This window comes from Cicer arietinum, chromosome 5 (assembly GCF_000331145.2).
Source record: "Cicer arietinum cultivar CDC Frontier isolate Library 1 chromosome 5, Cicar.CDCFrontier_v2.0, whole genome shotgun sequence".
NCBI classification, from domain to species: Eukaryota; Viridiplantae; Streptophyta; class Magnoliopsida; order Fabales; family Fabaceae; genus Cicer; species Cicer arietinum.
This window is the reverse complement of record NC_021164.2, coordinates 63,991,348-64,005,732: the sequence shown is the minus strand read 5'-3', so window position 1 is coordinate 64,005,732 and position 14,385 is coordinate 63,991,348. Positions and strand designations below refer to the sequence as shown.

The 14,385-nt window shown below is 32.9% G+C and overlaps 2 pseudogenes; both read left to right on the top strand.

Annotated features, from left to right (window-relative positions):
• The first annotated feature begins 210 nt into the window (after nucleotides 1-210).
• LOC105852203 (uncharacterized) lies at nucleotides 211-5,257 on the top strand (annotated as a pseudogene).
• LOC113786698 (uncharacterized) lies at nucleotides 4,785-11,699 on the top strand (annotated as a pseudogene).
• The last annotated feature ends 2,686 nt before the right edge of the window (nucleotides 11,700-14,385 follow it).

Here is a 14,385-nt window from a genome sequence, read left to right as displayed (position 1 = left end):
AAAAAAAAAAAAAAAAAAAAGAAAGAGAGATGTATACGCTTCTTGATTGGATCTCAATGAATCTGCAATTCTCTCAAGTTTAGCTTTGTAGCTTGTCGGAAGTTGAATTCTTTAATCACTGTTACATCTCTCTCTTTCAATTTTTGATCAGTTATCTTTCAATTGACTGCGGTAAGTGACAATCGTTGACCTCGGGAAAATCCATGGTAATTTTCTTGTGCTGTAAAATTGGAATTTAGACCAAAATTATTTGAACTCAAGAACCTGAAAGTCCTATCTTTCTTCAACTGTTTTCAATCACCAAACTGGCTTCCAGTTTCCATCCCTACTGGAAATTGGGAGAAACTATTAGGAACCTTAGAATCACTAGAGTTTAGATTAAATCCAAGGTTTCTATTGGAAACATTCCCTCAAGTTTTGTTGTCCTCAAGTATCTACAATCATTAGTATTACTAGAAATTGGAAATCTTGTTAAGAGACTTGCTTTTGTAGGAAACCATTTTACTTGGAGTATTTCATATATTTTTGGAGGGTTAAGAGAGTTATTAATCCTTGATTTAAGCATAAATTCATTGTCTGGAACTTTTCCTTTGACATTGGAAGCTTAACTTCAATATTGAAGCTTGACATAAGTCACAACATTATGGAAGGGAAGTTGCTAAATGAAGTTGCCAATGTTAAGAATTTGACCCTTATGGATATTAGGAACAATAGATTCTCTGGTGGATTGGTTTTTTCGTTGCAAGAGATGTGTTCATTTTAAGAAAAACTTGGTTATTCTGGAACTCTCTAACATGAGACAGACAGGTGAAATTACTAAGTCTACATCTCTTCTCTATAAATAAAAACAATAGCCTTTTTCAGTGTGACTTATTTTAGTTCGAATTTTATCCTTGAATTATCAGCATATGTCTATGCTGCTCGTTGCCTACTGTGTTGCTTTATGCTTACTCTGTTGGTTGCTGCTATGGTCTTTTAATCACACTTATTTTTTTCTTTGATAAGTTTTTCACATATTGATATACCCTTCCATTCTTGCTAAAATTGAAAGAATATTATATTTTCCCCCCAAATTTGTGTATATGCAGATCGAGGGTCGGGCAAAGATTTGTTGTTTGAAGAATGTGGTTACAAAAAACAACATTCTTAAAGTGAATCTCTGTTGTGCAATACTCTGATGTTAACACACTGTATCTATGTTCTAAGATGCTGTATCTATATTGTTTGGAGTCTACTTGAATAAGTTTGATTGATTTTGTTTTGGGGATGCAGAGTACATTTATAGATGTTATATTGATGTGTTTGGTGATTACAAAGTTGTTAAGGGGAAAAGGATTTTGTTTTGGGACTTGCAAGTTGGCTATGTCTTCAGATTTTAGACGACCCAATGCACATCGTATGTATTCAGAAATAGTATCTCCTGAATCAGAGGCGAACCATTCCCAGAGTAGTTGAATGAATTTCTTTCTTTTTTTTTCTTTTTCTCGCCTCTCTTTGGGAAATAGTTAGAAAATGAATGAGACTTTTAACTTTGGTTAGTGATGATTTATGCAAGGAAGTGAAAATGTTTAGCTCTTTTATACGAACTACTACAAATTTTGGAGCTTTCGTTGCTACCTTATCTGCCCTCACAAGTAAGTGTTAAAGTTTGTGTTTAATTTGTCATTCAATGGAGCTCTACTTTTATTATTATTGCAGAATCCTTTTGGACATGTAAACTGGTACAAAAACTCATGACTTAATGTCATGTCATATCTTTCCATGGGATTCTCAAGGGTGCTAAGAGATTGCAAGTTGTGGTCACTCGTTGCTACCTTATCTGCCCTCACAAGTAAGTGTTAAAGTTTGTGTTTAATTTGTCATTCAATGGAGCTCTACTTTTATTATTATTGCAGAATCCTTTTGGACATGTAAACTGGTACAAAAACTCATGACTTAATGTCATGTCATATCTTTCCATGGGATTCTCAAGGGTGCTAAGAGATTGCAAGTTGTGGTCACCCTTAAGAATTCATAAATGTAGCATGCAGTGTACTTTGGTTGCTGTCAAAATGTATTGTCAATTAAATTTAGTGTAAGCTTATCGAACAAGAAATGGTATTGGTTTGGATTCATTTGTTTTTGTTTGTTTAAGTTACTTAGAAATTTTGGTGGCCAATAGGGATTTGTTTGGGGTTGTTGTAGTCATGCATATGCAGCCTTTCCTTTCCATTTTCAAATTGTAGAATCATAGTTGGGTGAAGCAAGTATTTTAAATGGCATGTCTTGATCTATGTCAAGTAAGTGTAAGCTATTGAAATAAGAGACAACTGAAAATTATGAGGAAATAATTTATTATTTATTATAATTAAAAGTTTTGTTGGTTGATTTTACGTTAGATTCTTCTTGAAATGAATCTTAATCATTCATGATGCTTAGCAGAATATAGCTTGATTGTAAAACACCAACACAATATATTTAGATGCAAAGATTAGAAGTCATGTTAGTACAACAAATGAAGGAAAATACAATGTTTTAGCAATTGCAATATGGATATTTATTCATAAGTTGAAATACATGTCATGATGATCCCTACTTGGAGGATAACAGGAACCTTATATATAATGATAAATTTGAATAATGGTATCGTGCTCCGATGGTTTTGATGTGAAATTCAATTATTGAATCTGGATAGTCCTAAATTTGATAAATAGGAACGGTGATTTTGTACCTTGATGACCATGGATGCAAAATTTGATATTTGAATCTAGATAATGCTAAATTAAGATGGTTACTTTGTGTCTTGACTTGGAAATCAAAAATTGATATGAGCCTAAATAATTTTAAATTCAATAAATTAGAATGATGGAATTGTTTATGGATGACATTGGTTGCAAAATTCAATATTTGAGTCTAAATGAAACATCTTTCTTTCTATTTTCAATGGGTTATTGTTTGGATTTCTGGTCAATCAATTTTTGCCTTTCGGTTAGCAAACATACCTTGTCTCCAAAACTGTGTTTGGCACGAAAAGTTTTGGGGTAGGGTTTTTGTATGCAACATTATCATATTATTCTTGATTATCCAAGATTGTATAATCTTGATAATTCATTATTATTCATACCTGAAAAGATTGATAAAAATGAATAGTTGCAATATGAATCATTAAGATAACTTGCGATGCTATGTCTGGATGACTCTAAATTTAATGACGGGATTAATTATTTACTCAAAATATGCTTGCAATATGGATTTTTTATTCATATAAAATCAATATGCTATGTTGATGGTCTAAATGCAACTTCAATATGAATATTTATTCATAACTTGAAATGCATGTCACATTGACCCTTGTATGATCTTAAATATGATAATTGGGATGCTTGTCGCTATGATGGCATGTCACATTGACCCTTAATGGAATTCGATATTTGAACTTATATGATCTTAAGTATGATATTTTGGGATGGTTGTCGCCTCGATGACCATAGATGCTAAACTTGATATTTGATCCTATGTGATCATGATTTGATAAATTGGGATGATGGTAATGTGTCTATTGGGCTTGAAAGCGAAAATTGGTATTTGAGCCTAAATGGTTATTAATTCAATAAATTGGGAGGATGGTGTTATGTCTCGATGACATTGGATAAGAAATTCGGTATTTGAACTTAGATGATCCCAAATTCAATAAATTGAGATGATGGTATTGTGACTCAATGACCTTAGATGTATATTTGATATTTGAGCCTAGATGATATAAATTGATAAATTAAGATGATGGTTGTCTCGTTGACTATGAATGCAAAACTTGAGATTTGAGCCTCCTAATGATCATAAATTCGATAATTTAGGACGGTGATATTGTGGCTTGATGTTGAAAGAGAAAAATGACATTTGTGCCTAAATGATCTAAGTTCTATAATTTTGGGTGAAAGTATTCTCCCTATATGACTTTGAATGTCAAATTTGATGTTTGAGCTTAGAGGGGTCCTAAATTTGACGACGTTTGATTATGGTGTTGTGATTTGATGACTTTGGAGGTGAATTTAGTATTTGAGCCTACATGGTCGTAAATTCGACAAATTAGGATGGCGGAATTGAACCTCGATGACCTTAGATTCAAAATTCGATAATTGAGACTATGATAAGGCTATGTGTAAACATAGACCTCCCATTACTAAGGTGTATGAGAGGCGCCAACGTGGCACCAACAAAAAATAACTGATTTTCTGTTATTAGGATCCTGAGAATAGAATAAATAGGGAAGGGAGAGTCATGTAAGAGAGTTTTTTTGGGAAGTTGATTGTGTAGTAACTGATTCTGGGAATCAGTTAGGGAAATTCATTTCTCTTTCTTTCTATCTTTTCTCTGTTTTCTATTGTAACAGAGAATTCTTGAATAATAATACGCATAGCTCAGATCCATTGATCTGAAGCATTTCAGAATCCTTAAGTTCTTCTCTCAATTCACCTCATTCTACTTACCAGTATTATCAGACTAGAACCTTGAAAGTGAAAATTGATACTTGAGCCCAAATGATCGTAACTTTGGTATATTGGGACAATGATAATGTGTCTCGATGATATTTGAAGTGGCATTCAGTATTTGAGCCTAGATGGTTTCAAATTCTATGAGTTGAGATGTTGGTATTGTGCCTCGATAAGCCTTAGATGCCAATTCAATATTTGAGCCTAGATCATTCTAATTTGATAAATTAAGATGGTAGTACTGTTGTTTAATGAAATTAGACGTGAAATTTGATATTTGAAAATTATGAGATGCTGATATTATGCTGTCAAAACATGATAACAGAGTCAGAAGCTTTGATTTTTGGATTCAAATTTCCGTTGTCCGTGGTAGCTTGGCAAGGAGTGGAGATAGCACTAGTCTTTGGTGTCATTTTGGTGGTGGTGGTCGGCTGCTGTATTTTTGTTGTTGTCAGTATGGCAATTCGGTTTTGGAGAATTAAGGAGAAATTTTAAGCAATACTTAATTGTTGCTACTGCTTTTGGTTACTCTCTGAAGGCATGCCATTTGGTTAATATATGTAAACTAATAGCCATATCACTTGCAACAGGAGGCTTTGTCACAGCTGATGAATTTTGGCTGCTGCAAATTTTTTTGAGAAACCATATCCGTGAAGATAGTAATGGTATTGTGTGGAATAGTTGATAAGTATTTATTTTCTATTTGGAGGTGGAAATCGACTTTCTATGTTATTGATGTGGTGAATTAATTGTGTGCAATTTAAACATTTCATTTTATTGTTGCTTCATCTTGCTTCTGTAATTTGAATATTGAAACACCTTGTGTTTTGAGCTTGTGTCTTATTAATATATTTGGCCTTTTCAAAAAAAAAAAAAAAAAAAAAAAAAAAAAAAAAAAAAGAAAAAAATTTGGCCTTAAAAAAAAAAAAAAAAAAAAAAAAAAAAGAAAAAGAGATGTATAAGTTTCTTGATTGAATCTCAATGAATCTGCAATTCTCTCAAGTTTAGCTTTGTAGTTTCTCGGAAGTTGAATTCTTTAATCATTGCTACATCTCTTTTAATTTTTGATCAGTTATCTTTCAATTGACTTCGGTAAGTGACAATCGTTGACCTCGGGCAAATCCATGGTAATTTTCTTAGTTGTGCTGAAAAATTGGAATTTAGACCAGAATTATTTGAACTCAAGAACCTGAAAGTCCTATCTTTCTTCTACTGTTTTCAATCACCAACCTTGCTTCCAGTTTCCATCCCTACTGGAAATTGGGAGAAACTAGCAGGAACCTTAGAATCACTGAAGTTTAGATTAAATCCAAGGTTTCATTGGAAACATTCTCGCAAGTTTTGTTGTCCTCAAGTATCTACAATCATTAGTATTACTAGAAATTGGAAATCTTGTTAAGAGACTTGCTTTTGCAGGAAACCATTTGACTGGGAGTATTTATATATTTTTAGAGGGTTAAGACTTAAGAGAGTTATTAATCCTTGATTTAAGCATAAATTCATTGTCCGGAACTTTTCCTTTGACACTTGGAAGCTTAACTTCAATATTGAAGCTTGACATAAGTCACAACATTATGAAAGGGAAGTTGCTAACTGAAATTGCCAATGTTAAGAATTTGACCCTTATGGATCTTAGGAACAATAGATTCTCTGGTGGATTGATTTTGTCTTTGCAAGAGATGCATTCATTTTAAGAAATGGTTTTCTCCAATAATCCATTAGGTGGATCAAGAACCTAAAGTGGGAACATTTTCAAAACTTGGTTATTCTGGAACTCTCTAACATGAGACAGACAGATGAAATTATTAATTCTACATCTCTTCTCTATAAATAAAGACTAGCCGTTTTCCGGCGTGGCTTATTTTAGTTCCAATTTTATCCTTGAATTATCAGCATATGTCTTTACTGCTTGCTGCGTTGCTTTATGCTTACTCTATTGGTTGCTGCTTTGGTCTTTTAATCACACTTGTTTTTTTTTTAGATAGTTTTTTCACATATTGAAATACCCTTCTTTTCTTGCTAAAATTGAAAGAATATTATATTTTTCCACAAATGTGTATATGCAGATTGAGGGTCGGGCAAAAATTTGTTGTCTGAAGAATGTGGTTACAAAAAACATTCTTAAAGTGAATATCTGTTGTGCAATACTCTGATGTTAACACACTGTATCTATATTGTTTGAAGTCTAGTTGAATAAGTTTGATTGATTTTGTTTTGGGGCTGCAGAGTACATTTATAGATGTTATATTGATGTGTTTGGTGATTACAAATTTGTTAAGGGGAAAGTGATTTTGTTTTGGGACTTGCAAGTTGGCTATGTCTTCAAATTTTAGACAATCCAATGCACATCGTATTTATTTAGAAATAGTATTCTCCCGAGCCAGAAGTGAACCATTTCCTGAGTAGTTGCAATGAATATTTTTGTTTTTTGTTTTTGTCACGCCTCTCTTTGAGAAATAGTTAGGAATTGGATGAGACTTTTAAATTTGGGAAGTGATGATTTATGCAAGGAAGTGAAAATGTCTTTTATATGAACTACTACAAATTTTGGAGCTTTCGGTGCTACCTTATCTGCCATCACAAGTAGGTATTAAAGTTTGTGTTTAATTTCTCATTCAATGGAGCTCTACTTTTGTTGTTATTATGAGGGGAATTTTCAAAATATATTTAGAATTCTCTAATAGCTACATTGATGTAGCTAAAATTAAATAATTTAATGTACCACTTGGTCAAGTAGTCGCAATGTTTGAGTTTAATTCAAACCAATGCATTTTTTAAGATACCAAAGATTACAATTTTTTTCAAGAGTTGTTTTCTTTTACTAATTAGTATGAGTTTTTTTATAAATAGAAGGATAACATAATTATCATGTTACATGAATCAAATTTCTGTCAAAAATATTTGAGTCATTTCTGTTACATGAGTTATTTCTCTAGTACATGAGAGTAAATGAATGAATTTTATTCTGTAAACTATCATTAATTGATAAATTTGATGTGATCATTGAGATTCTTATTACTTATATGTGATATAATGTGAAGAGATTAATTGACAAAAAGGTTATGGTTTGGTCATAGTTGGTCAACACTATCAAGAATATAGAAAGTAATCGGATGTTTGATGTAAGTCGTGACTTGTACTAGACTTGATATAACATATGTTGTTGGAAGGTTAAGTTGGTATGCAATCAATTCAAGTAAAGAATATTGACATGCTATTAATAAAATATTAAAAGATTTAATAGGAACAATTAACTATAGTTTAATTTATAGTGGATATCCTTAAATTATAATGGATATCCTTAAATTTTTTAAGGATATACAGCTGTCAGTTGGGTTAATTGTGTTCAGCATCATACTTCCAAAAGTGGACAGATCTTCAACCTTGGTGGATGTGTAGTTTCTTGAGGTTCAAAGAAACAAACTTGCATTGTCGACACCACCATGGTTGCATAACTTATTGTTCTGGCTGCAGGTAGTAAATAAGTTGAATGACTAAGAAATTTGTTGTATGAGATGTCAATTTGGCCAAAGTCATTGACATCAATATCCATACATTGTGATAGTCAATACACTATCAAAAGCATATAGCCAAACATATAATAAAAAATCAATACATATTGGTTTAAGATATAACTATGTAAAGGATTTAATTGAGTGATATTCATAATGTTTGTAAGAACTAAAAAAAATCTTGCAGATCTTTTCACGAAAGGTCTGACAAAGGACATGGTGTTGAATACATCATTAGAGATGTGATACAAGCTCATATCTAAATAATCACCAATAGTGGAGCGATCAAGTCACACTTGAGTAATTTGAGTAACATTAAGTCTTGAGTTTAATGATGAAAATACACTATTAGAGTGATTGAAGTACTTGACAATAGATACATCTCATGAGGTCTCCTCTTAATGGACATAAGACCTTATCAAATGTGTCATCTTTATAATTCGATTAATGGTACTAAAATTTCATGTGTGAGTTATGCACACTTGTTCTAATAAGTGGTTGATTTAAAGTTTGTCTGTCTATCTATTCGGAGATGAGTGTGAAAACATAATTTTCTAAGTAATAGTTCAAATTGTAAGATACTTTTATCTGAAACTATGAGATTTCTAGAATAACGAATTTAGATATATTTTGAAAATGGTGGGGGATTGTGAGGGGAATTTCCAAAATATATTTAGAATTCTCTAGTAGCTACATTGATGTAGCAAAATTAAATAACTTAATGTACCACTTGATCAAGTGGTTGCAATGTGTTGGGTGAGTTTACTCCCCAAGTGGAACCCACTAGTTTTATTAGTATTATTATGGAAAAAAACATAAAAAAAAAGGTATTACTGGGCTAGGCCCATGGGAAGGAAGTAAAAGGGATTTAGAAATCCTAATAATTTGAATGAAGAATGAGAACGTAATCCAGAGAAGAAAAATAAAAGTTTGGTTCCGATGGTGGCAACAACTGTGTAGCAAACTTGCTCCGTTTGATCTACAAATTTAGTATGTTATTCCTACTCCTGAGTTTGTTATTTTAATATACAATCTGAGTAGTTTTACCTTATCTGAAAGTTACTTTGGCATACCCACTTTAGTGGAAGATTGTTATAAGGTTGTTATTGTTGATTGATGTTCTCTATTGCTATTGTTATTAGGAAGACTCTGGTGCACCCATTATAGTGTAAATTTTTACTGGACTAGGTTCCGTTGATTTTATTCTCTCAATTTGAGGGAAGTTTTCCACGTTAAAAATTGTGTTTGTCTCATATTTAATTTTCCGTTAATTATTCATGCTCTATAGAATTGTATTTTCTGTTTGGTCATTTATCTGCATAGGTGGGAGAAAAATTTCGCATTATTGAGATATTTATCGCTAATTATCTCTAGTTTTTTCTCCAACAAAGTGGTATCTAGAGCTCGGTTATTTGATTTGTGCATTTAAATGGAGGAGAAAAATAAATGTCCTAATATGATTAAACTCAACTATTCTAATTACACACTTTAGAAGACTCTCATGGAATACATGTTATACAGTAAAGATTTGTATGATTCTATTGAGGGTAACATTACTAAACCTGCAGATAAATCTGACGTTGAGTAGAAGAAGATGAATAGAAAGACAATGATATTGATCAGGCAGTGATTGGATTTTAGTGTATATCCACATGTTGAAACGAAAATAGATGCTAACAAGATGTGGGAAAATTTAAAAGAGTTGTATGAACGAAAGAATGTGCAAAATAAAGCACTCTTGATTCGGAAGCTGGTCAATAAGAAATACAAAGATGGGGATTCAATGGCAGAGCATATGAGTATTTTTCAGAATATAGTGAATCAGTTGACAACCGCATAAATTAAATTATATAATCAGTTGCAAGTGTTGTTATTGTTGAGTTCTTTGCCTAATAATTGAGAAGTCCTTGTTATGACATCCTTGTTGTGACGTTGACCAATTCAGCTCCAAGTGGAAAGTTGAAAATGTCAACAGTTAAAGAGAGCATGTTGAATGAAGAAGCTCGATGAAAGGAACGTGGTTCTATTGGTTCTTCCTCAAAGTCAAAAAAATAGTTACAAAGTCACGAGAGAGAAGTTAATCTAGAAACTTTCATAGACGTGACAACTCTGAAAGTCGTAGCAAGTCGAGGACTAGAAAAAAAGTGTTATGCTATCATTGTGGCAAAACAGGTCACATAAAAATAAATTGCAGGTTCCTTAAGAGAGATCAATCAAAGGAAAGAGATGAAGACAAAGAGAAGTAAAATGATAAAGATACAACGACAATTGCATTTGTTAATGATATCTACATTATTTGTGATGATAATTCCATAAACTTTGCATGTCATGATTCAACTTGGATTATTGATTCGGGTGCCTCATATCATGTTACTCCTAGACACGATTTCTTCTCATATTACAATACTGGTGATTTTGGCATGGTAAAAATGGGAGATGAAATAGTATGTAAAATTATCGGTATGAGAGATATTTAGGTTGAAACTGAGATTGGTTGCAAGCTTTAATTGAAGAATGTTAGACATGTACCTAATATTCGTCTCAATTTGATTTCGATGAAAGCCTTGGATATTGAGAGTTATCACACTTAATTTGGTGGTAGCGGTATATGTAAAATCACCAAAGGGTTCCTAGTGGTTGCAAATAAGCAAAGTTCCATTTTTCTCTATAGGATGCCTACGAAGTTATGCAAGGAAAAAATGAATGCAATTGAAGATGCATCTTCTGATTTATGGCATATGCGCCTTGGTCACTTGAGTGAGAAAAGACTCAACATACTTGCAAAGAAAAACTTTATTCCGGTGAAAGGTACGCCTCTAAAAACTTGCAGCCATTGTTTTGCTGGAAAACAACATAGAGTTTCTTTTCATAATAATGGTCCTCATAGGAGGCAAAATACTCTTGATTTAATTCATAATGATGTTTGAATGATGGATAATAAATCTCTTGGTGGTGCATTATATTTTGTTACTTTTATTGACGACCACTCTAGAAAAGTGTGGGCATTTCCTTTGAAATCTAAAGACCGAATATTTGGAGTCCTCAATCATTTTCATGCAAGTGTTGAAAGATAAAAGGGAAGGAAATTGAAATGTGTTCGATCAGATAACGGTGGTGAATACATAGGTCCATTTGAAGTGTATTGTAAATAACATGGAATCAGGTTTGAGAAAACAGTTTCAAAGACACCTCAGCATAATAGTGTTGCAGAGAGAATGAATCGTATGATTAATGATAGAATCAGATGTATGCTCTCTCATGCAAAATTATCGAAATCATTTTGGGGTGAAGCAATGAAAACTGCAGTGGATTTGATCAATCTTTCTCCTTCTATTCCACTTGATGGTGATGTTCCAAATAGAGTGTGGACAGGGAAAGATGTCTCTTACCGTCATTTGAGAGTTTTTGGTTGCAGATGTTTTGTTCACGTTCCAAGAGATGAGAGGTCCAAGCTTGATAGTAAATTCAAACAGTGTATATTCATCGGTTATGGTGATGAAGAATTTGATTATAGATTGTGGGATCCGTTTGACAAGAAAATTATCAGAAGTCGAGATGTGATTTTCTTGAAGACCAGACTATTAAAGATTTTGATAAAGCTGAAAAACAGAAACCAAATTCCAGAAGTTACATTGAAAATGTTGCGCCTATGCCCCTTGCAGAAACCTTTGTTGATGGAGGAGATATACATGTAGATGATGAGAATGTAACTGATGATCATGTACCTCACCCTGATGAGCAGGTTCCAGTTGAGCCACCAGATGAGTTTGAGTTGAAAAGATCTATTAGAGAACGTCAACCTTCTCAAAGATATCATCCACATGAGTATGTGATGATCACTGATAATGGAGAGCCAGAGTACTATCAAGAAGCTGTTATAAATGTTGATAAAGAAAAATGGTTAAAGGCCATGCAAGAAGAGATGAATTCCTTGCATGAGAATCACACATTTGATTTGGTAAAGTTGCCTAATGGCAGAAAATCACTCAAGAACAAATGGGTACACAAGATAAAGGCAGAAGAGAATAGTTCTCAACCAAGATACAAATCAAGATTGGTTGTGAAAGGTTTTAATCAGAGAAAAGTTATTGCCTTTGATGAAATTTTTTCACCTGTTGTGAAGATGTCCTCTATCCGAGTTGTGCTTGGGTTAACAGCTAGTTTGAACCTAGAAGTCGAATAACTTGATGTGAAAATTGCATTCCTTCACGGTGATTTGGAGGAAGAGATCTATATGGAGCAACCAAAGGGTTTCGAAGTCAAAGGTAAAGGAGCAACTTGTGTGTAAATTGAAGAAAAGCTTGTATGGGCTCAAGCAAGCACCTCGACGATGGTACAAAAAATTTGATTATTTCATGGAGAAATATGGGTATGGTAAAACTACTTCTGACCATTGTGTGTTTATCAAGAAATTCTCTGATGGTGATTATATTATTCTCTTATTATATCTGGATGACATGTTGATTGTTGGTCATGACACTAAGAAGATTCAATCTTTAAAGAAAAATTTGAACAAATCTTTTGCAATGAAAAATTTGGGTCTTACAAAGCAAATTCTAGGTATTGAGAATCACTCGTGACAAAAAGAATAATAAATTGTGATTGTCTCAACACAATTATATTGAGAAGGTGTTAAAGAGGTTTAACATGAGCAATTGCAAACCTGTTAGTACTCCACTTGCTACTCATTTTAAATTGAATTCTGATAAATGTCCTACAAGTGAGAAAGACAAAGAAGAGATAAAGAAGGTTCCTTATGCATCCGCAATTGGTAGTTTGATGTATGCTATGGTATGCACAAGGCCATATATTGCTCATGTAGTTGGAGTTGTTAGTCGATTTCTCTCTAATCCTGGTAAAGATCATTGACAAGCAGTTAAATGGATTCTCATATACCTCAGAGACACTTCCAAAGTGTATTTATGCTATGGATGTGGTGGACATGTGTTGGATGGCTACACAGATGCAAATATGACAAGTGATATTGATTCTAGAAAATCTACTTCTGGTTATATAATGACTTTTGCAGTGGAAGTTGTGTCTTGGCAATTAAGACTACAAAAGTGTGTTGCTTTGTCCAGTACTGAAGGTGAGTACATTGCATCAGTTGAAGCTTCCAAAGAACTCTTGTGGATGAAGAAATTCCTACATGAGTTAGGCCTCAAGCAAGACAAGTTTGTTTTATTTTGTGACAGTCAGAATGTGATTCATCTCAACAAGAATCCGACTTTTCGTGCAAAGTCGAAACATATTGAAGTGATGTATCATTGGATACGAGATGCAATGGAAACGAAGACACTTTTAATTGAGAAGATTCATACTGATGAAAATGGTTCAAATATGATGACGAAGACATTGCTTATGTCGAAAATGATATGCTGTAGAAAGAAAGCTGACATGGTTGAGCAATAACTTTCCACTTGAATCGTGAGGGAAAAATTTGTTGGGTGAGCTCACTCCCCAAGTGGAACCCACTAGTTTTATTAGTATTATTATTAGTATTATTATTATTGAAATAAAAGAAAGAAAAAAAAGGTATTATTGGGCTAGGCCCACGTGAAAGAAATAAAAGGATGTAGAAATCCTAATAATTTGAATGAAGAATGAGAACGTCATCCAGAGAAGAAAAATAAAAGTTTGGTTCCGGTGGTGGCAACCAAACTTGAGTAGTTTTACCTTCTCTGAGAGTTACTTTGGCATACTCACTTTAGTGAAAGGTTGTTATAAGGTTGTTATTGTTGATTGATGTTCCTTATTGTTATTAGAAAGACTCTAGTGTACCCATTAATTATTATAGTGGAAGTTTGTACTGGACTAGGTTCGTTGTTTTTATTCTTTCAATTAGAGGGAAGTTTTCCACGTTAAAAATTGTGTTTGTCTCATATTTAATTTTCTGCCAATTATTTATGCTCTATGAAATTGTATTTTCTGTTTGGTCATTTATATGCACAGGTGGAGAAAAAAAATTTCAGCATTATTGAGATAGTTATCGCTAATTATCTCTGGTTTTTCCCAACACAATACTTGAGTTTAATTCAAACCCATACATCTTTTAAGTTGCAAAGGTTACAATTTTTTTCAAAAGTTGTTTTCTTTCACCAATTGGTACGAGTTTCTCTATAAATAGAAATACTTTAGAGATAAAAAAGGATAACATGAATTCTGTAAAATATCATTGACCGATAAGCTTCATGTGAATGTGCAATTTATTTCAAGGATTTCGAAGTATCATAAAGAGGATTCACCGGTTAATCCGTTTGCATCCAATATACATAGATTGGTGGGAGAGAATCGAACCTAAAGTTATAGTGTAATATACACGCTTTGGAATTTATTTGTGCAACCTTCATTATTATTAATTTCATCTTCTTCTTGTTAAAGATTTGTAACATACCCCCAACAAA